At 36.1% G+C, this 22,249-nt stretch overlaps 1 protein-coding gene and 1 pseudogene across 4 annotated transcripts in view; one reads left to right on the top strand and one right to left on the bottom strand.

The window, feature by feature from the left end:
* ZNF385B (zinc finger protein 385B) overlaps nt 1-22,249 on the top strand; it is a 422,583-nt gene that overhangs the window by 27,113 nt on the left and 373,221 nt on the right. The window lies entirely within an intron of this gene.
* LOC100600737 lies at nt 20,614-22,134 on the bottom strand (annotated as a pseudogene).

Here is a 22,249-nt window from a genome sequence, read left to right as displayed (position 1 = left end):
TTTCAAAATTAGTTGTAGACATCATGACATTTCACCCTTAAATACTTCAGTGTGTATCCAGTCATGTCCAGGAAATTTAACAATACAATACTTTTGTCTACTATCCAGCCTATGCTTACATTTTCCAGATAGTCCCAATTTTGTCCTTTATAGCTCATTTTTCTATTGTCCTATTTCATTAGTCTCCTCTAATTCAGAATAGTCCCCCAGCCTTCTTTGTTCCTTATGATATTGACATTTTTGAAGAGGCAAGCCAATTGTTCTGCAGAGTATCTCTCAATTTTGACGTGTCTAAAGTTTCCTCCCGAGTAGATTTTGGCTAAATGTATTAGGCATGCTTCATGGGTGTTGTTGTGTCCTTCATAGTATATAATACCAGGAAGCTTATGATGTTAGTTTGTTGGTGATATTAAACTTGATTATTTGGTAAAGGTGTATTTGCCAGATTTCCCCATTGTAAAGATATCTTTTTCTCTTTTGCAATCAATAACTAAGATTCTGAATATCTTGTTTTCTAATAGCCTTTCACCTAATGAGGTTAGCATCCACAGGTGCATCTTTCCAGAATCAGTTGTTACTATGATGGTTGTAAAAATGATGACTCTCCATTTCTCTTGTTACCTGTACACTTATTATTTGACTTACTTTTGTAAAGAAAAACTTTCCCCCCATCTTTCCTTTTAAAATATCAGTATGGACTCAGTAATTTTTAAAAAATTCATTATTTATCACTCACTCCTATCATAATACATTCTGATGTTGTAATTGTCCTAAATTTGACTAGTAAGAGCCCCTTCAGGCTGATATTTTTAGTTATTGAGCACTCCCCAAAAGCCACTTTTTTTTGGTCTAGCTTAGAAGGAGGTTCAGGCTCACTTTGTACTTTCCCTGCTCAAGACGAGTAATCCCTGATTTCTCCAAAAGATTTTGGCTTCTTCTAATGGGGAATGGTATTTAGAAACCAAAATCTGGGAACTAGCTATGTTTATTACTATGGGGATGTTATTGCTTCCAGGATGGGGGTATCATTGCTGTTAGTACTATTCAGTGCACACACATACGTATATAAGATTATGAGTACTTACTGACACCTCTAATTCTAATCCCATACCACAGCATTCTTTTTCTCCTTCCCTCATTCTGTAGCTGTATCTCCTCCCACAGAGAAAACCATGATTCCAATAACATGAATGTATTAATATTTACTTGTTTGTGGCTACAATAATCCTCTCCCTAATTTTAGAATTGGTACACCAATATAATACCAACAACAAACTCACTGAGTTCAAGATCTCTGCAGTTCTTTTTGTCCTTAGAATATATTTCATTGATGATATAAAGTCATACACTATGTCCAAAAGTTACCTGCATTCTTTTTCTATTTTCTTCTGTATTTATGTTATTTATTGGATATACAATTTGGTTCATTTTTTTCTGAGTGAGTTCAATTTTAGTTTCTCCCATTCTTTCTTATTTAAATTTAACTTTTTAGTATGTAAAACATTAACCTGATTCAAAAGTCAAAAATGTATAAAAAGGCATATTCAGTACTGCGAGGTGTTTTTAAAAAATTAGTCATTTTTAGCTTTAAAATATAATAAGGCAACAGTGTGTATAGTAACCACCAGTGAATAGGACAGCTTTATCAAACGGCATAAGGGGTATCGGTATATTTGTAGAACTCTAAAGGGCCATCCAAATAATAATTCTTCTTGGTTTGATTCTGCATTATTACTTTCTTCTTTAATTGTAAATCTTTTAAATTTATATCTGAGAGTTGGATACTAATTTTTAGCAGAATACTGTGTATATGTTTTTATTGTTTTTTTAGGTATACATCGTCTATAGAACAGTGTTTTTCTAGCTACCACATCTTATTTGTGAGATCTGAAATAGTTTCAAAGAAAACGTAAAAGAATATTTTATTTGTATGGTTTTTCTGTGTATTCTCCTGAAATAGTCAAAATATGGGCACATTTGGGGAAACAAAAACTGAAAATTGAAAAATGTGGTCAAATATTCAATTGTGCCTAAATAAAATTATAACCAAGTATCTGATTGAATATATATACACATATACATACATACATTTATACATATATATACACACATATACATGTACATACACACACTTTTTCTCTGGATGTTTTGTCTCTATATAATAAGGACTATATTAAAAAGTGATATACTTTGAGAAATGTCAAATAATGGGTTGTGCAGATTTTAAAGAAGCTATAAGTTAACCTTGAAAAACATTTTATATAACATTGTTATTTTCACCCCAAAGCAGAGGAATTTCAAATGAATAAAACATGTCTTGTTGAAGGTAATGTCAGCAAAATCACTTCAATTCAGTACAGTTCATTTACTCATGCAACAAAAATTAATTGCATAATGTGTATTCGGTTAGGTCTTGACTGTTTTCTCTAAGCATATCTTATTTTAATTCTAGGATGCTTTGATTTAGTGTGGAATGTGATGATTATTATAAAATGTATACTTGGCCATATAAGTTGGTTATTTAAATCATTAGCCTGAAGATCATGCTTACCCTGGAATCTCACAGGATGGCTACAGTGTGGATTTGTAAGCTTTTGAAAACGAGGTGGTGGGTTGCTTGACATCTGGATTTGCTTTCTGACTTGGTAGACTAAGGCAAGATGCCTAGAATAGTGCCCTTTCCTTTCCTAAAACCTAATAATTATTTTTGAAAAATCCACAAAACTTGCTTTTATCTAAATTCCACTTTTGAAAGGTTTATATACATTACCTTTTTTTACATGCAAATACTGACCCTGGAAGTGTTAAGCTCCTTTCAGTCGTTTATACTGTAGTCTGATGCATTTTAATCTGATTGCTTTCCTTCTAAATCCTAGAAGAGCTGTAGTGAGACTGCATTTTTAAAGGGAGAAGTGAATCTGTTGTAGCACATAGGGAACTTCAAGGAATATCCTGGAATGGATGCCTAGTGTCCTGGCAAACCAATGTGGGAGGAGGGGGCGAGGGCGTGGTAGGAGAAGGAAGATTCCTTTGTAAATACAGCAAAAGGCCAGACTTGTCCAACTCTCATCTTCCTAATCCTGACACAGTTTAATTAATCTGACTGCTGTGCTTGCTACTGAGACTTGTCGACGGAAGGAGGCTCTGCCACATATCCTCAGACCCACAGCTGGATGTTATATGCGGGCAGTCTTGCCTAAATTGAAATGAAACTCTATACCCTGTCATACTTTGTTCATGCCTTATGCCTGAACTATTTCTTTCTGTCACGAGAATTAATAATCTTCAAACTTCCAAATGCATGAATCAGAAAAATAGCAGGGAGTCAGAGATTTTCTCTATCAGTCTCTTTATGAGTCCATAAATTGAGATCTCAAGAGACAGATGTGCTTGGCACAGGAGTGGCAGAGCTTGGACTACAATAATGGCCTACCCACTCCTGATCCAGGGCTTGGACCCTTTGCCCAAATACCCAGTACTTGCTACTACTGAACTGACTTTCCTTTCTTCTCTTGGAAAGAGCATTTAAGCAAACTTATGGGCCCATGAGAGCACTGGTATCTGCTTGCAAGGAATTTTACTTCTGGAAAATTAGAGATTATATTTTCATTTGATTCACGTATTTCCAAGTGTATGTATTTCTAAAGATAGATTTTTTAAAAACAAAAAATTTTAATTTAGATGATAATCAGATTTTTACCTTTTTTTTTTTTTTTTTTTCAAAGGAACTTGATCCAGTAAGTTTTGGCATCTTAAGTGGAAATGTTCATGCAGTTTTGCTGGATCTTTGCTATGGCAGTAAAATGCAATACAGCACTGTGGTTAAGAGTGCAGAACGGAGTCAGTCAGCCTGCTAACTATTTACTAGCTATGTGAATTGGAGAAAGCTCCTGTTTCCTTAGAAAACAAGGATACCTACCTCATAAGGTTATGTGAGGGTTAAATTAGTGTATAAAATTTGCAGCACAATACCTGGCACTTTGTAAATGCATAGTAACTATTATCTATCATCATTATTATCATAATTATTACTACTGATACTGTCTGGAAAAGGAAGTCCATACAATCCAGGCATTTTTAGTTCAGGATTCATGTGCAACTCCTCTGTTTCCCATTTCATAAGTATTACAAATATTTTTACATATCTTTAACTGCCTGAAAATAAAAAATAAAATTAATAGGCTTTATTTTTAAGAGAAATTTCAGATTTGCAGAAAAATTGAGCAGAAAGTATAGAGAGTTCTTCTGTACTCCCTCTTTTCCCCTCAGTTTCCCTTATTGTTAGCAACTTGCATTGGTATGATCCATTTGTTAAAGTTGTTGACCCAATGTTGATGCATTATTATTAACTAAAGGCCCTTGTTTGCATTAATGTTCACTCTTTGTGTTGTACAGTCTATGGATTTTGCGAGATACATATTGTCATGTGTATACCATTACAATATCCTACTGAAGAGTTTCACTGCCCCAAAATTCCTGTGTTCCACCTATTCATCTCTGCCTCCCCATCCACCGGAAACCACTGATCTTTTATTGTCTCTCTAGTTTTGCCTTTTCCAGAATGTAATATAGTTTGAATCATAGAGTGCATAGCCTTCTCAGATGGGTGTTTTTACTTAGTAATATGCATTTAAAGTCCCGCTAAGTCTTTTGTGGCTTGACAGCTCATTTCTTTTTATTGCTGAATAATATTACATTGGATTTACATTTTATCTATTCACCTTTTGAAGGACATCTAGGTTGCTTTCAAGTTTGGGCAATTCTGAATAAAACCTCTATAATCATTTTTTATGATTTTAGGGTTTTGTATGGACATAAATTATCAACTCATTTAAGTAAATATCCAGGAGTGCAATTGCTGGATCCCATGGTAAGACAATGCTTGGCTTTGTAAGAAACTGCCAACTATTTTTCAAAGTGCCTGAACCATTTTGCATCTCCACAGCAATGAATGAGAGTTTCTGTTTCTCCACATCCTTACCAGCATATAGTATGGTCAGTTTTTTAGCCATCCTAACAGAATTTTATTCATAGCTATTCTAATAGGTATGTAGTGGTATCTCTTTGTTGTTTTAATTTGCATCTCCCCAGTGACATGATACAGAGTCTTTCAATATGCCTATCATCTGCATATCTTCTTTGGTGAGGTGCCTATGCAGATCATTTTGCTCTTTTTCAGCTGGGCTCTTTTGTTGAGTGTTTAAGAGTTTTTTATATTTTGGATACAAGTTCTTTATCACATACATGTTTTGCTGATATTTTCTTCCAATCTCTGGTTTGTCTTTTCTTTCTCTTAAAAATATCTTCCCAGAGCCAAAGTTTTAAATTTCAGTAAAGTTTCTTCTATCATTATTTTTCTTTCATGGATTGTGCTTTTGGTGTTGCATCTAAAAAGTCATATCCAGGCCAGGCACGGTGGCTCACGCCTGTAATCCCAGCACTTTGGGAGGCTGAGGCGGGTGGATCACGAGGTCAGGAGATCGAGACCATCCTGGCTAACACGGTGAAACCCTGTCTCTACTAAAAATACAAAAAATTAGCCGGGCGTGGTGGCGGGCGCCTGTAGTCCCAGCTACTTGGGAGGCTGAGGCAGGAGAATGGCCTGAATCCAGGAGGCGGAGCTCATAGTGAGCCGAGATAGCACCACTACACTCCAGCCTGGGCGACAGAGCAAGACTCTGTCTCAAAAAAAAAAAAAAAAAAAAAAAAAAAAAAAAAAAAGTCATATCCAAACCCAAGGTTACCTAGATTTTCCCCCATGTTATCTTCTAGAAGTTTTAGAGTTTTGTGATTTACATTTACTTCTATGATCAATTTTGAGTTAATTTTTGTTAAAGGTGTAAGGTCAATGTCTAGATTATTATTAATATTTTTGTATATGTATGTACAGTTGTTTAATTTTCACTCTGGTAAGTGAATTAACATTATTCTTGGATATATTTATAGGAAGACACTTTAATCACTGAAGACCTAGGGGAATATTAATTGTTTTTCAGCTAATAGTCTCTTCACTATGAAGAGAAATATTATTAGAACATAAAATTGTTTTCTCAGTGAGGTATTTTGACATTTGGTCTTTTACTGTATTTTGGGACGATTTGGAAAGACTAGAATGGTGTGTATGATTTGGAGCGGGTTGTACTCCTTAATTAAAATGTTTGGTACTGCTCTTGTTTAAATAGTTGTGCTCTCTTAAAACTTTTTTTTTTTTTAATCCATCCCATCCTTTGAGTTACTGGTTTGGAAGATTGTTAAAATGAACCTGGCTTCCTTTCTTTTCTTGTTCTCTTCTTCTTTCTTTCTCATTCTCTTTCTTTCTTTTTAAATCACTGTACTTGACTAACAAACCTTAACATCTGCTGACATTGTTGATCCTAGGAATAAAAATGTGAGATGATCTCTGGAAATATTTCTAGGCACAGAGCCCAGGCAATCCATAAAACCCATATATTTCAAATCATGCCAGTTTTGTGAAATATTTTCAGAAATACAGTTACCAGTGATTTGGTTACATAGTCCTGTTTAAAGGAAAGATTTTAAAGTTCTTGAGGTGATTTGTAATTTTCATACTCTCAACCTTCATGAAAACCAGGAGCCTTTTCTTATCCAAATCTTCCCTTTTATTAGATTGTCTTGGTATTCTTTTTTCCAATAATGTAGCCACTCACATTATGATGGTTTGCTTAGTATTAAGCCAAATCATCTGAAAGAAAAAGTGAATAAAGGATTTATTTTTTAAAAAAAATTTACTTAAGCTACAAAGCAGAAATGAGGTCGTGTTTTACTTTTAATAAGGAGTTTTCAAATACAGGCCATTATCACTAAATATTGTGTGAAATATGGTGGGCTCATGGTGAAGGAATTAATGGGCAATTTAATGATTAGCATTTGGATTTTGTTTAGCTGTCCTTTGTGGGATGTATTTTTACCTCTTATCCTATTATATAGTTTCCCACATATCATCATCTCACAGTTGCCCTCTGTTTAAAAGTATTGACATTACAAAAAATAAATAAGGTAGACCCAGCAATTCCATAGGTATATGTACCTATGTTCCACCGAAGACAAGAATGTTCATAGCAGCATCATTTATAACACCCTCAACTGAAAAATACTCAAATATCAATTGATAATAGACTAGATAAATAAATGATATATTTATAAAATATTCATAAAATGATATATTCATAAAAATACAATACATAAATGAAAACAAATAGTTTACAGTTATATCCAACAACACAGACAAAACTCACAAAAGAATAAATTCTACATAACTGCATTTATAGGAAGTTTAAAAACAGGCAAATATAACCCATGGTATCAAAAGTCAGGGTAGTGGTTACCCTTGCAGCAGGTAATGATTATAAGGGGGTATGAGAAGGCATCTGGGGTTTTGGTAATCTTGTCGATCTTAATACTAGCTACATGGGACACGTTCACTTTGTGACAATTCACAGGCTCTATGACGTTTGCTTGTATGCACGTATGTTATGTTTTAACAGCATGCTGGAAGAAAGACAATGTTTACATCAACATTGGCTCCAGTGAATAAGGAGCAGTTAATAATAGGAACCTAGGAAATGTAGAGCAGTTCTGATTGTAAGAGATGTGTGAGGTTTATTTTTTAAAGATTATTTAACATTATTTAAATTATTATTTACGTTTCACATTTGAGAATTATATTTTTCAAATAAATAATTATTTATATTTATATAAATATAAAACACAGATTTCCCACTGCTAGAAATAATCATTTCATTAAAATGGTATTTGTGTTGTTATGAAATCAGCTATCAGATATTTGAATTAATAGAAGAGAGATCCTTGCTTAAAAGTCTTTTGTGACTTGTTGCTCACGGGACAGAATTCTGATTTCCTGGGGAAGCATAGAAGGCCCAAGGTGATCTGGATTCTCCCCAAGTCTATTTGCCCCCTCTTCCCCACCCCTCATCACACTGTCTCCAAAATACCCAGCTTCTTGCAGCTCCTTGGACATTGGCTTTTCCACACAAACTAGTCTTTGCTCTAGCTGCTCCTTCTCCCCTGCATGCCTATCATATTTACATATTTCTGACTAATGTATTTCTAGTGCTTAATAAAGTATCTGGTACTTGATGGGATGTCAGTTAATTGAAGACAGCTTGAAGACTCTATCGGTCTCTTATAGTGTACTGTATCATCTTAAATTCTTAGATAATTTTGTGTCTCTTTGTTAGGTTTAAGACACTCAGTATAGTGTGAGTTTCCAGTTTGTCTTTATTCTACTGTAGTATTTAGACCATGCTAGGAACTTAAGTGTGTAATGGACAAAAGATTTGAAGTTTTGAATTGATACAGAAACCAGAGTCAACTAGATTTGTCTTTGATGTATGCCTTATAAATTTTTAGCTTCAAATTTACCTTTCTTATTGCATTACTTATAGATGCAAAAGCAGTTGGTATTTATTTTTAGGATATGTTTTGTGGGTAGGTGCTAGGCAGTGAGAGAAATTCAGGCAAGTTAAAGAATTTTTTTCTGAATAATTTACAAAGCAAATTAAAAAAAGAATAAAATAAAACCTACCTGTTCATTTTAGGTCCATTTAGATCTATTGTGTGTATTGTGGGGAAATATCTTGCTACTGACCCCCTGCTTTAAGGGAGAGTGCTGCATAGTTTAAAGGTGCCTATTGGGAATATTTTCGCTTCTCTGCAGGGCTATCAATAGCGCTCTTTGCTTCATAGAGATGGATGGGGCTGGGGTAAGTGGTGTCTGAGTATTCTAAAAGGAATGAAATCAGTCATCAAGTGAGAGTTAGAATAGTGTCTTTTCATTGTTAACAAGCCAGCCTTCTACCTCTATCCCTGAAGAAAACTCATGAGTGCATCAAAACTCTTGCATGTTTTGTTGTTGTTTTATTTGTGGCTTTATAGAGTTGTATCAAGAAACAGAGCACTATCAGTCTTTGTTAAAATACTCCTCCCCTTCCTGATACCTTTCGAAAAATTTCTTCCTTGTCTATTTAAACATTGAACTCCATTCTTGTTTGACAATTCCAAACCCTAAACTCTGTTGTATGTGAGGGTAGTAGCTGAATTTTTGACAGCTGTTTTTCATAATTTGGTAACTTATTTACCTATTCTTTTCTAATTTTAGGCTCTCATTTGCTGGTCAGGTGGCTCACAGAGGTCATGTAAAAAGGAGGATAAAAGAGGTGTTAAAAAGGAGGATACCCAAAATTTAGTGTCAATAAAGCTGCCGAACTGAGGGAGGGGATGGCATCAGAATACTGACAATGATTCCTAGAATCACTGGAGAACAGAGATGGGGGGGCAATCCTGAAGTGGTAAACGGGAAGAAAGTTGGGGTTTGCAGATGGTGGAAGCCATGAGTTAAGGAAGGGAGGAGTCGTTGTCATCAATGGTATTTTACTCCCTCACTTCCTTGAAAATGGCGTCCTATTTCAGAGACTCATAGTGAAGCAAGACTTGACAACACTAATGAAATTGCAAGAGGCAGAAAGGCCCATTCCCAGATGGCTTTGTGAGTCATCTTGTGGGGACTTCTGCTTTAAAACATCATTACTCCTTAACTGATAAAGCCTAGGCACAGCTAACTAATCTGAGCTTCAAGATAACCTTTCAAGTAATTTGGGAAAGAGGAAATGAGATGCTTTTAAAGCTTGCCTTTAAACTGTTAGAATAGTGGGGGGTGGTTATTTTGTTAATCTTTATTCTTTAGAAGGAGAAGAATTGTGTTTTTGTAGTAACACATTTTAGACTATCAAAAAAGAAGTGCTTTGACCACAGCTCAAAACCACCAAGTATTTATTTTTACACTAACTTTAGATTGAGTGAATTTAAAATTTATTTTGATATCTGTCACTTGAAAATTAAAAAACAAAACAAAACAGGAAATGGTGAATAGATAGCCATTGGGAACTGGACTGACTTTGCTTTTGTAAATGGGGGATTAGGATTCATCTGTCCTATAAAGGACACACAGCATTTAGATTAGACATAATCTGATTGTATTGTAATACAAAGGCCATTCAAGTCAGTTCAGTGTTCAGGGTCTGTAAACACCATATGACCACTGATTGGTCCAGGGAAGAGTATTAACAGAAAGATAATAATGAGTTTTAATCCAAATCCCTAAAGCACAACAGCTGTGGCTTCAAATGAATTTTCTTTCATACGTTAGAAGCAGTGCTGTGTTTCTTACAACATGATAAATTGAACTATTTCTTTGCTCACACAAAGAGTATGCCTATTTAACTTCACTTTTATTTGATTAGGTACTTCCCTTGTCTCAAATTTCTTTAAGAATATGATATACATGTTGCCAAAATGTTGTTTTTTTTTTTTTTAAATCAGACTACCCACATAAGAGCAAAGCATAAACCAGGCATCTCCTCGGCAAACTAGCTTAAATGGCCACCCTGTTTAAAAGTTGTATTTTTAACTTTTAAAAAATTCTCCAATAAAATGATGAAGTCACACTTAAGATATTAGGGAACCATATGCCCTTCCATATGTGTTCAAAATATATGGTGCTTTGGAAATGAAAAAACAAAAACAAAATTAAACAAAACAAACACAGACCTATGTTCACAATGAGTATTTAAAATGCCAAGTTTATTTAAATATTATTCATAAATTTTATTTTCTTCTTGTCATTTTGAAATGTATTTCATTAGGAAGCATTTATTCTCTGTATTTTTATGTTTTACTAATGTCATTATTCATATTGCCCCTACTGTATAGTGAATGCTATGCTGTTCTGTGTAGGGTATTGTAAAACATAAAAAGTACAGAAGAGTCACAATCCGATAAATGTCAAAGATTTACTTTTGTAGTTAATATTTGTTGTCTGACTCCCAAGAACCCTTTCTCTTTCTAAAGTACAGTGCCCCAAATTTTCTGAGCAATTTGGGTAACATAGACTTCTCTTCCAGCTCCAAAAGGGCTCTCATTGGTTTGAGCATCAGTGTGCCCCATCCCTTTAGCCACACTGATATCTTTTTAGTGATGGTCACATGGACCAGACATGCACAACTGGACTAGATACTAGCATTTTAATAGAGCTGCTGCAAAAACAGGCTCTGACTTTCCTGCTGGAAGTAGTTGAACTTGTACCCTTAGGATGTAGGGGAGACCATCTAAAGATTTTTAAAAAGCCTTAGGGTGAATACAACATCTAAGATCTTCATACTAAGGTATGAAGGTAGTCTTGGTGACACTGTTCAAGCTAAACCATCACTGGAATTTTTCATTACACCAACTAGTAAATACCTTTAATTGCTGAAGCCTTTTAAATTTGAGTTTCAGGTACTTGCAACCAAAAAAATTCTAACTGAAACAAGACTTAAAAATAACTGCAAACCATTGTGTTTGCAAATATTTGGAAACCATCATTTTTGAGAAGAAGAATGACATGCTATTTCAATGATTGACAGAGGAAGATCTTAGAGTTGGATGTTGGGTCATGGAGGTAGAGAAGGATGAACAGTAAAATATAAGAAAAGTTATCTAAGAATGCCTCTGTCAAAATTATTCTTGGCAGACAAATGAATATTTATAGAAAAATTCATCATCCTACGAGATTTTATTATTTAAAAATATAATTTGAAAATGAATGAAACATTAAATTCTAGACAATTGGGAGGAAAAAAATCCTGGAACAAAGTAATACCAATAAACAGAACTTAGGCAGATTAGTATTCTGTACTAAGAGAAGCAATTGGAACAAATAAAAATTTGTGTTAGAAAAAAACAAACAACCCCATCAAAAAGTGGGCAGAGGACATGAACAGACACTTCTCAAAAGAAGACATTTATGCAGCAGAAAAACACATGAAGAAATGCTCATCATCACTGGCCATCAGAGAAATGCAAATCAAAACCACAGTGAGATACCATCTCACACCAGTCAGAATGGCCATCATTAAAAAATCAGGAAACAACAGGTGCTGGAGAGGATGTGGAGAAATAAGAACACTTTTACACTGTTGGTGGGACTGTAAACTAGTTCAACCATTGTGGAAGTCAGTGTGGCGATTCCTCAGGGATCTCGAACTAGAAATACCATTTGACCCAGCCATCCCATTACTGGGTATATACCCAAAGGACTATAAATCATGCTGCTATAAAGACACATGCACACGTATGTTTATTGCGGCACTATTCACAATAGCAAAGAGTTGGAACCAACCCAAATGTCCAACAACGATAGACTGGATTAAGAAAATGTGGCACATATACACCATGGAATACTATGCAGCCATAAAAATGATGAGTTCGTGTCCTTTGTAGGGACATGGATGAAACTGGAAAACATCATTCTCAGTAAACTATCGCAAGGACAAAAAACCAAACACCGCATGTTCTCACTCATAGGTGGGAATTGAACAATGAGAACTCATGGACACAGGAAGGGGATCATCACACTCCGGGGTCTGTTGTGGGGTGGGGGGAGGGGGGAGGGACAGCATTAGGAGATGCACCTAATGCTAAATGACGAGTTAATGGGTGCAGGAAATCAACATGGCACATGGATACATATGTAACAAACCTGCACATTGTGCACATGTACCCTAAAACCCTAAAGTATAATAAAAACAAAAAACAAAAAACAAAAAACAAAACAAAACAAAAATTTGTGTTAAGGAAAATGTTACTTGATAGTGAACCAAATTTTGACAACAGGCAAAGGAGGATTTATAAATGAGCTTAGCTTTGTGGCCTCGGATAGCCTGGAAAAGAAAAGTAGGTATAAAATTAAACTTGCTATGTTGAGACACAGCAAACATTTTCATCTTTTTATCTAGAATTAAAATTCACCTGTTTGTGAAACTTGTGCTGCAGCTTTGTAATACAGCATAGCTGTTCTATGTGGTATTTTGTGGTAACTGAAGAATTTGATATGGGGGGATAAGACCCAGGCAGAAGAGTAGGTCTCACTTTTTATCACCTCAACTACTTTATCTCACTCATGGAATCAAGGTTAGTGAATTGGAATATTTTTTCTGCTGGAACGTTATGACCAGTGCAAAGTTATCTTTGATTCAGCGTGAATTTTGAGCTCTTGAATACTTACTGTTTTTCTCCCCTCCCAAAAGAAGAGAACCCATCTTTAGATGAAAATTTCCAAACAAAGCCTGAAACCTGCTTTGTATCCCTCACAACTTTCAGAGTTATATAATAACTAATAGAACTTTGACATCTTTATAGCTGTTTTTACAGAAAATTTCTACAAAACGTCCAGGACTGGTATGCCTTATATGTAATGGACGGCTTACTCCCATAAGCATAGAATTCCTATTATTATGTGTTTATTTTTGTGTGTGAAGAATAATTCTTTAGAATGGAAAAAGGTATTCCAATGATGTCATTTTTTAAGGCTTAATGATCTGGGCTCTTTGGCCTTTCACTTAAGGGGGAGATGTGTAGGTTTGCTACCTCTATACCCAGATGGTAAACACATGCCAGCCTCAGTTACAAATTAAAATTCAAAAGTCTAGGAAGGGTCTTTAGGTTCATGATGTGGAGATGACACTCACAGTGCAAATGTCCTCCACAGCTTAGGAGCGGCACTTTCTGTGAGTGAAGGACTCCATCAGACTCTGTTGACCACCAAGGTCTATGTTGCTGCTGTTGCTGCTGATAATTAAGAATATGTTGAATCAGATATAATATTACAATTTTCATCATTATTACCGTCATTAAATGGTAGTATTTATTTTTGAATGTTAAAGTACTTTAGCAAAATAAATGTTTTACACGTTAGTATATTGCCTTTTATAACAGCTAGTTTTGGGTGAAGTGATGTATTAAGCTCTACTAATTTAAGAAACTAAACAGTGAAATGACCTCCTACTTGGAAAATGTATGATTAATAGGATGACAGGCAATCTTCCTCTAAGGGAAGGCTAAGAAAAAGAAGGACAAAAGCCTGTGCTCGATGGACTCTTATTTAACTTATTGCCTTAATAAAATTTGTATTTTAGGAACCTATTGTGTAGGAAATTTTTTTCATGGAGAAACAAGAATATTTTAAATAAGAGTTCTGTTGGCTTCTTTGAAGGTGATCATTTTCTTCAAAAAGAGGAACTGTTACTTTTTTATAGAAAACCTTGCACTATGCAGCAGAACATAGTGAATTTTAAGCATATGCTATTGCTAATGAATTATCTCAGCTTTGGACACTATAGAAGTACTTTTTTTTCTTGCATCCTATTTTTGTCACTGCAGTCAGATTAATGAATTATGAACTGTACCATTTCATTAGGATAATCAGAATTAAGAGATGATGTTTTCCTTGGGGACTTCTGCTTGGATACATCATTAATCATATTCTGCAATCTATAGTCAAGGCAGAACTGAGAATGCTAGCTTATCTGACATGTACTAAGGGGGGAAACAGTGTCATTTAGTCTATCTTGGATAAAGCACGTCTTGGTAAAATGGCTAGATAAGGAATGACATCTTAAAATTGCTACTTATTTAGATCTCTGTCATAGGCCTGAAGAATCTCCTGGGAAACTGTGAAGTGTCCTCACCAAAAGTAAAAGTCATTACTCAAGAGTATTGTTTTTAGTTTTATTTATGGCTTTTAAACCAAGGGGTGTGGTATAAAATGTAAAAGAACGGAACTCTCATTTGGAGGCTTTATTATTTTCTCTGCAGCTCCTACCTTGTTCTCAACCTCCTGAACGCCCCGCTGCAACCTTTGTTGGAGGGAATTCAAATGTCTGAGAGGACGTTTTTAATGGGTAATATGAGCATTTCTGATATTAAATGGCTTTAAAGAAATTCACTCACAAGGATCTTTTTAATTGCCCCCAAATGACTCCATTTATGATGACTACTTAAGAAGTGGTATAGATAGTTGGAAAGAGTGCAGGGCATGGCAACGGGAGAGAGAATGCCCTGTGCCCTGACACTTGGGAGTTTGTGTCCACTGGTCAGCTGCAGGAAGATTCGAGGACTACCTGTAAAGAGTGGCAATTTTTCTTTAATATGTACTTTGAGTAGGAAAAAGAAAAAAGTATTCATTGAAAACTTTTGCTAAAAGTTCCATTCAAATTTTATTAGTTTTGATAGGTTGCTCTGAAGTGCACAAATAGGAAATTTTGCCATTATTTCTAGGATAGGAATATGAAAAATAAATGTGGCATAGTAAGTGTAGACTTACCAATAGCTAATAATGTCATTAAAGTTTTAATGTCTTAGCTAGAATTTCCATTTACAAAACTCCTTTTTCTGACTTAGAATATTTACAAGAAAAAGCAAACATCCACCATTTATTTTCTCTTGTAAAACCCTGGAAATTCATTACTATAAGGAAATTCCTTATAGTAAGTGAGGAAATAAAAAATATAATTATAGCCTTTTAAGAAAATAATCAAAGAAGTAAGTCTCATGTCAAAATTATTCTTGGCAGACAAATGCATATTTATAGAAAAATTCATCACCCTACAAGATTTTATTATTTAAAAATATAATTTGAAAATGAGTGAAACATTAAATTCTAGACAATTGGGAGGAAAAAAGATCCTGAAACGAAGTAATACCAATAAACAGAACTTAGGCAGCTAAGAGTATGTTAAGAGTAAAGATAGAATACAGAATTTAATGTTAGAAGATGGAAATACAATAGAACTGATTAAGCCTGGTTTAAAATCAAACAAGGATATAAACATTTGGTAAACTAAATTTTAAAAAGAGAAGGAGAAAGAGAAAATACAAATCAACAAATTTAGAAATGAGAAAAGGGCTATAGTCAGAGTCGAAGATTACAAATTATGCAAATACCTTTATGCAAATATACTTAAAAGTTAAGTAATGAAATCTTCTGCATGTTGCTCCACATTAACAAAACTAAAGGTACATAGTAAACTGGAAAAGAGATTTTTAAGTAGCTATTATAGAAAATTATCAAACTTTTATTTTAAAAAATTCTTACCACTTAAGAAAACACATCAACGAAAAAAATTTGAGCAATATATAAATAAATATATGTATATACACACACACATATACACACACATCTTCTCATATACATGTACATACATAAACATTCTAAGGGTGTTTGAAAAGTCTGGAAACATAAGATAAACGTATTTTTGACAGTGTGCTAGTGACATTTTTAAAAAATGTGCTATGATTTCCATCTATCTCCAGGTACCTTGTTAGGGGAAGTACCTGGTGCAATATGTCTAATTGTTAATATGAAAAAAGTATAATACAATCATATACTACAGTGTGTCCAGAAAGTCTGTAAACCAAGGCAAAAATCGTGTAATAATAGAATTTGACGACGTGGCTGCTGTGGACTAAAATGTACCTTTTCCCCATCCTCCCAGAAAGGAGAGGCCAAAAGACCTTTGACCTGTCCTTGAGGTTTGGACACCATCATCTCAATAGTGACTATGACAGACTGAAAGCCATAAGCCCATCCTCAAGTTTCGGAGCGCCTGAGCACCTCACAGTGTTTTACCCACCTTTCCAAGGGGAAAAGTAAAGAATGTCTGTATTTATCTTCTGGGAGAGCATTGAATTAGGTTGGCCAAGAAGGAATGAAGTTTCAAGGCTTGGAAGGGGCGGAAAGGTCTCATCCACAGTTATGGATTATGAAGCACAGTGGCAGGTCCACTCTGAATCCTGTGGGGCATCCCAGGAAGTGCTAGGGTCTGTAGGTGATAGATGGATGATATGGTAGAGGGGGAGGTGATGTCATGGGGGAGGCCACTGTGTTCCAGGCACTTAAAGATTCCAAGGTCTGCACTGGCTTGGAAGTAGAGCCACCTACCTGTCCTTGGGGTTTGAAAACCAGCATCTCAATGGTGACCACAATAGATTGAAAGCCATAAGTCCCTTCTCAAGTTTGCGGAATTTCCTGGCGCTCCCACAGGGCCAGAGCAGGAAAGGGTATGGAATACCGAATAACACTGTTAGCAAATGGATACTCGGAGTCATACTTTATTTGATTTAGAAAAACAAAGCAAGGTGACATTAAGTTCTATTTTGTGGAGTAAATTTTGTGTGTGTGTGTATTTATAAACATGCACATATTTATACATATATATCTATGAGGTATTGGCAAAAACACCAAAATGATAGCCAAATTCCAAAAAGAAAGCCTACCTTAGTTACTTTCTACCCAGTGAAGAGGCCATTGGAACTGGCACTCTGGGGAAGAGCAGCTCCCCTGGACTAGCTTGATGTTTTTCCAGGTTTATCTTGGGTTTTGTAAAATCTGATGAGCATTAGGGCCAGCACTGAGGATGGGAAACTTTCTATTCTTCTTTCCATTGAGTAGACAGACGGTGAGTCACTTGTGTGATGTATTTCCTCCTAGTCAGCTCTGGATAGTGAGGCCGAACGAACTGACCGGAAGTGTGTTGTGGGAATCAAAAATCAAGTTGTAGTCCAGCATTCCATGTCAGTGCTTCATGGTACTTAGTTTTGAAAGCTGAAACGTTTCTAGCAATGTTGTATTTTATGTTTATGTGTAATATTAACGCTCTAGCAAGAGATTAATCACGATTGTTCAGAAATCATCTGTTAAACCTTAATTTAAAATAAAATGATGTTTTAATTGAGAGATATCAATTGTAATACTGATTTAAAGAGCCACTTAGTGAAGGAAAAATTAGTTAATTATATCAGGTTATTTTAAACTGAAAGAAAAATACCATTCTGCTAACTTATAAAGTGGCAATGTTTAAATTGACTGAATTCTCCATGCCCTGCTGCTAAATCATTTTAGGATATTTTCACACCTAATTTCTACTGAGGTTAATTAACATACTTGGAGGGACCTGTCATTATGTCGGAAAGGCAAATTTTAATAAAACTGCACTTGTATGATTTTTTAAGAAATCTCTCCTACCACATAGGATCCAGGGAAATAAAAAGTCTCTCTAGTTCTTCCTCCCAGATATATGCTGATATATGCACACCCACACATGCACACACTCACTTGGGCTGACACACACAACATTTTACACACATACAACATACTACACACACATTCACACACACACATTCAGTCTACCACACACAGTCTTCTCCCTTCTCCCCATACATGGTTGCTTGTTCAAGCTGACACATACATAAACACACACACTCTTGCTCAGGCTGACACACCTACACAACATAAAAGTTTGTGTAGCCAACAGTGTTCTACCCACTTTTCCAAGGGGAAATGTGCGTATGCGCATGAACTTTCTCTTTTTCAGATTGACACACATAAACTCACACTGTCTCCTGCAGGCCAACACACACGCACACACACTGACACACACACATGCTCAAGCTGACGTACACACATACCTATGCAGACACACACACAGCCAGTCACGTGAACATAACCACAGAGACCCATTCAAATTGACACACACACATATACACACACACACACAGGGTTACACACACACAGAGTGATGTCTACTCACATACAGTTAAGCTCTGGCTTTCTTTTCTTCCCCGGTGTTTTGTTGCTGACCTCTGACTTTTCTGCCTTTGATTTACATTCTCTTGATCTTTAACTTAGAGGTGGGTGACTCAGACCAATTATTTCATGTGATTACATTTGGAGTGAAATTAATGGTTTTGATACTGGCTCACTTTTATTATTTGCATGTAGTTTAAGAAAACTTCATGGATTTATTCTGCTTTAATATGTGAAAGTGAAAGTTGAGAGATTATATAAGTAGATAAGAAGATTGCCTTTTAATATATACCTGTTGCGTCTACAGGGTCAAATGGGAAATTGGCAAACAATATATCATGAAATTCAAGAAACAGTTCTCTATTTTGCCAAATTGTAGATCAATGGTCTTATGTCACTTTGTGCTACTTTCTGTTACTTGCTTTCATTGATTATAATAATAAACACTATGCAAAATAACAGTGATACAATTTAGTATTTCAATAGGAGACCATGAAAAGGTGGGCAGTTGGGTTGCCTTTCTGAAATCGAGAGCTTCCAGTTTGTGAATATATAAGGACAGGTATTTGTCCTTCTTCCATTTTCAACAGAACATTGAAAATGCCTGGTGTTATTCACAATGAAGCTTTTACACAATGTGTAAAATATTGGAAAGCAACATTTGGGATACATCAGATGTTTGTTTCTTGAAGAGAATCTGGAAATCATACTTCTGGGATTTTGTCACTAATGAAGAAGAAAAAGGGAAAAAAGGCCGGGCGCGGTGGCTCACGCTTATAATCCCAGCACTTTGGGAGGCCGAGGCGGGCGGATCACGAGGTCAGGATATCGAGACCACGGTGAAACCCCGTCTCTACTAAAAAATACAAAAAATTAGCTGGGCGTGGTGGCGGCCGCCTGTAGTCCCAGCTACTCGGAGAGGCTGAGGCAGGAGAATGGCATGAACCCGGGAGGCGAAGCTTGCAGTGAGCCGAGATCGCGCCACTGCACTCCAGCCTGGGCAACAGAGCAAGACTCCGTCTCAAAAAAAAAAAAAAAAAAAAGGGAAAAAAATCTTCCATAAACCACACTGGTCCGTTGGTGCCTATCTTTTGAAAAGTAAAATGAGATGAGAGAATGGCAATTAGAGTATAATATATTATATTCTGAAAGGAACAACTAATATTTCTGAAATTTCATGTTTAAAAATGTGAGCTTTTATTTAGATATTTATTCAGTCACTTTCTTAGTCTTACCAGTTAGGTAAGAAAACTTTAGGAAACTGTACCTAGGACAAACATTGAACTTCTATTTGAGGAAGCCCCCACTAGGTACAGTGTTTAGAGAAATTGTCTCCCATATGGAAACCTAGGCAGAAGATACTCCTGCTCTCTGCCCTCCTCCCAGGAAGCCTGATCAGGTAGGGCCTTAAGGTCTTCATAAAGACTTTGATTTTTACTGTAAGTGAAATACGAAGTCATTAGAGACTTGTGAGCAGACATGATCTAACTTACGTTTGTTTTTAAGGAATCACTCCCATTACAATGGGGAGAACAGATTGCAGGGGCATAACAGGTGAGGGAGAAGGTCCCTTTGGCGGGGACCAAGGCATGCCAGAGGAGAAATGACTGTGGCTTAAACTAGAATGAAAGTGGAGAGAAGTGATTAGATCCTGGTATATTTTGAAAACAGGGTAAATAGAATTTGCAGCTCTATTTGAAGTGGGCAAAAAGAAATGGAGACCCGTTGATGACTCCAAGGATTTTAGCCTGAACAGCTTGATGAAATGAAGTTTCTGTTTACTTAAATGGGTAATTTGGGGATGAGGAGTACTTGGGGTGGGGGTTGCTTCTTGGCAGTTTGATAGACATTCAGGTAGAGTAGGCAGTTCTGACTGAGTCTGAAGTTTAGGTGAGAGATTGAATCTGCAGGTGTATGTGTGTGTGTGTGTGTGTGTGTGTGTATGTTATATGTAAGTTGTCAGTGTACAAACATATTTAAAGATAAGAGCCTGAATGAGATCACCTTGTGAATAAATGGATGTAAGAGGCACAAAGACTGACCCTTGGAGAATTTTAACATTTATAATCAGATAGATGAAAAGGTACCAGCAAAGGCATCTAAGAAGGGTTAATAGTACAGTGGAGTGGTGTCCTAGAAACAAATACATTATAATTTTCAAGAATGAAGGATTCCTAAATGTGTACTATAACACATAACAAACGTCAAATAACATGAGGACTGTGAATTGACCACTGAATTTGCAAATGTGAAGGGCATTAGTGTCCTGGTTAAGCGCTAGAGTAGTGTTGAATGAATCAAAGAATCTAAATCAATGAATCAAGCAATCAATCAGGGTATGGCATAGATACGTTAAAAGAATTATTCTCTGGTAAAGAAGTTAGTAACTGTATTTGGTTCCTGAAACAAAATGATTTCATGATCTTGACATGTGTTTAGGTAAACAGAAATACCAGTATAGTTCTTTTCCCTATTTTTAATTAGCTCCTGCTCCCATTCAGTTTTCATAATCTTTATCATTCTTCTCAAGTTCTATTTCAGTCTCAGCTGATGAGCTTCCCTCATGCTTGACTTAGGTAATAAAAGTGAACATCTCTGAGTTCAGTGAATGTTCTGCTCCCGTTACCTGCATATAAATCTATCTGTATTTGCACCTCTCCAATACTTCCTCCTCACAGGTATCAAAGGAAAGATGTCCCTCCTAGACAAGTCTCTCTACCTATTCTCTTGATGTCTCTTTTCTGCAGGATCCTGGTGACATTCATTGTTCCTTTCTTTTAAGCCTTTGTCCTCTCCCTCTCTCTATTGCTTCTCCCAGCTCATAGATTTGTTTGCTCATAGCTTTTCGTGTTTTGAAAGCACAGGCCTTTCCCCAATTTGTATTCCCGTCTAACTAGAAAAAAAAAACGATAGAGACATATTGTGAAGTATTTTAGAAATAAGAAATGAAGAATGAAGAAAATCATAATCACCCATAATCCTGTTCTCAGAGATGATCATTATGTGTTTACTTAAGTTTTTTTTATATGCATTTTTACCAACTGTGATGCAACTATATATACACTTTTAAAATCTTCCTTTCATTCAGTTAATATCAGTGTTATTATTTTTCCTCATGTGTTTGTTTATTTCAGCTAGTTAAGGCCATGTAGTAAATTGTATCTCAGAAGTCCTCCAGCCCTGGAGCTTCCTGTAGTTTTCCAAAGGCTTGAAATAGTTTAAAAGGTTTCTACATGAAAAGGCCTCCACAGCATTTATCCACACAGCCTGAGGGCGCTTCAGTATCTGGACTTGCTGGAGTAGTTTTTGGGGACAAGACCAGGTCGCCGCCATTGAGGGCCCTGCAGTCTACGGTCTCTATGATGTCGACCATCTCCTGCTTGTCCAACATGGCCCAGTTAATCTTTTGTTGCCAGTCCCCGAGACAACCATGATGTGCTTGTTCCTGAAGAAAAACATGATAGTACATGGATCATATAACTCATACATTTTGTTGAAGTCAGGTACTTTGGTAATAGCCACAAGAAAAATAACTGCAAAATCTTTAACCTTCTCAATGATGCTGTACAAGACCTTGTCCATTTTCATGCATGTGGGGTCCCAGTCGTGGCCAAAGCGAATGACAACCATGCAGTCCTCTCCTGGGAGAGGTCCACCTGCCAGCTGCTGTGGAGGTGCAGGAGCATGTGTGACATGGTGGCCCACACACTTGCCACTGCCCAAGGCCAGGTGCCAGTGAGGGCCCTGCATGGTGAGCACAGCCGGCCCCTCACTCCCCAGCCCCTTCTGCCCCCGAGGTCCCTGAAGACC

This window comes from Nomascus leucogenys, chromosome 22a, assembly GCF_006542625.1.
Source record: "Nomascus leucogenys isolate Asia chromosome 22a, Asia_NLE_v1, whole genome shotgun sequence".
In the NCBI taxonomy this organism is placed as follows: domain Eukaryota; kingdom Metazoa; phylum Chordata; class Mammalia; order Primates; family Hylobatidae; genus Nomascus; species Nomascus leucogenys.
The sequence above is the reverse complement of the archived record's forward strand: the minus strand, read 5'-3'. Positions and strand labels throughout refer to the sequence as shown.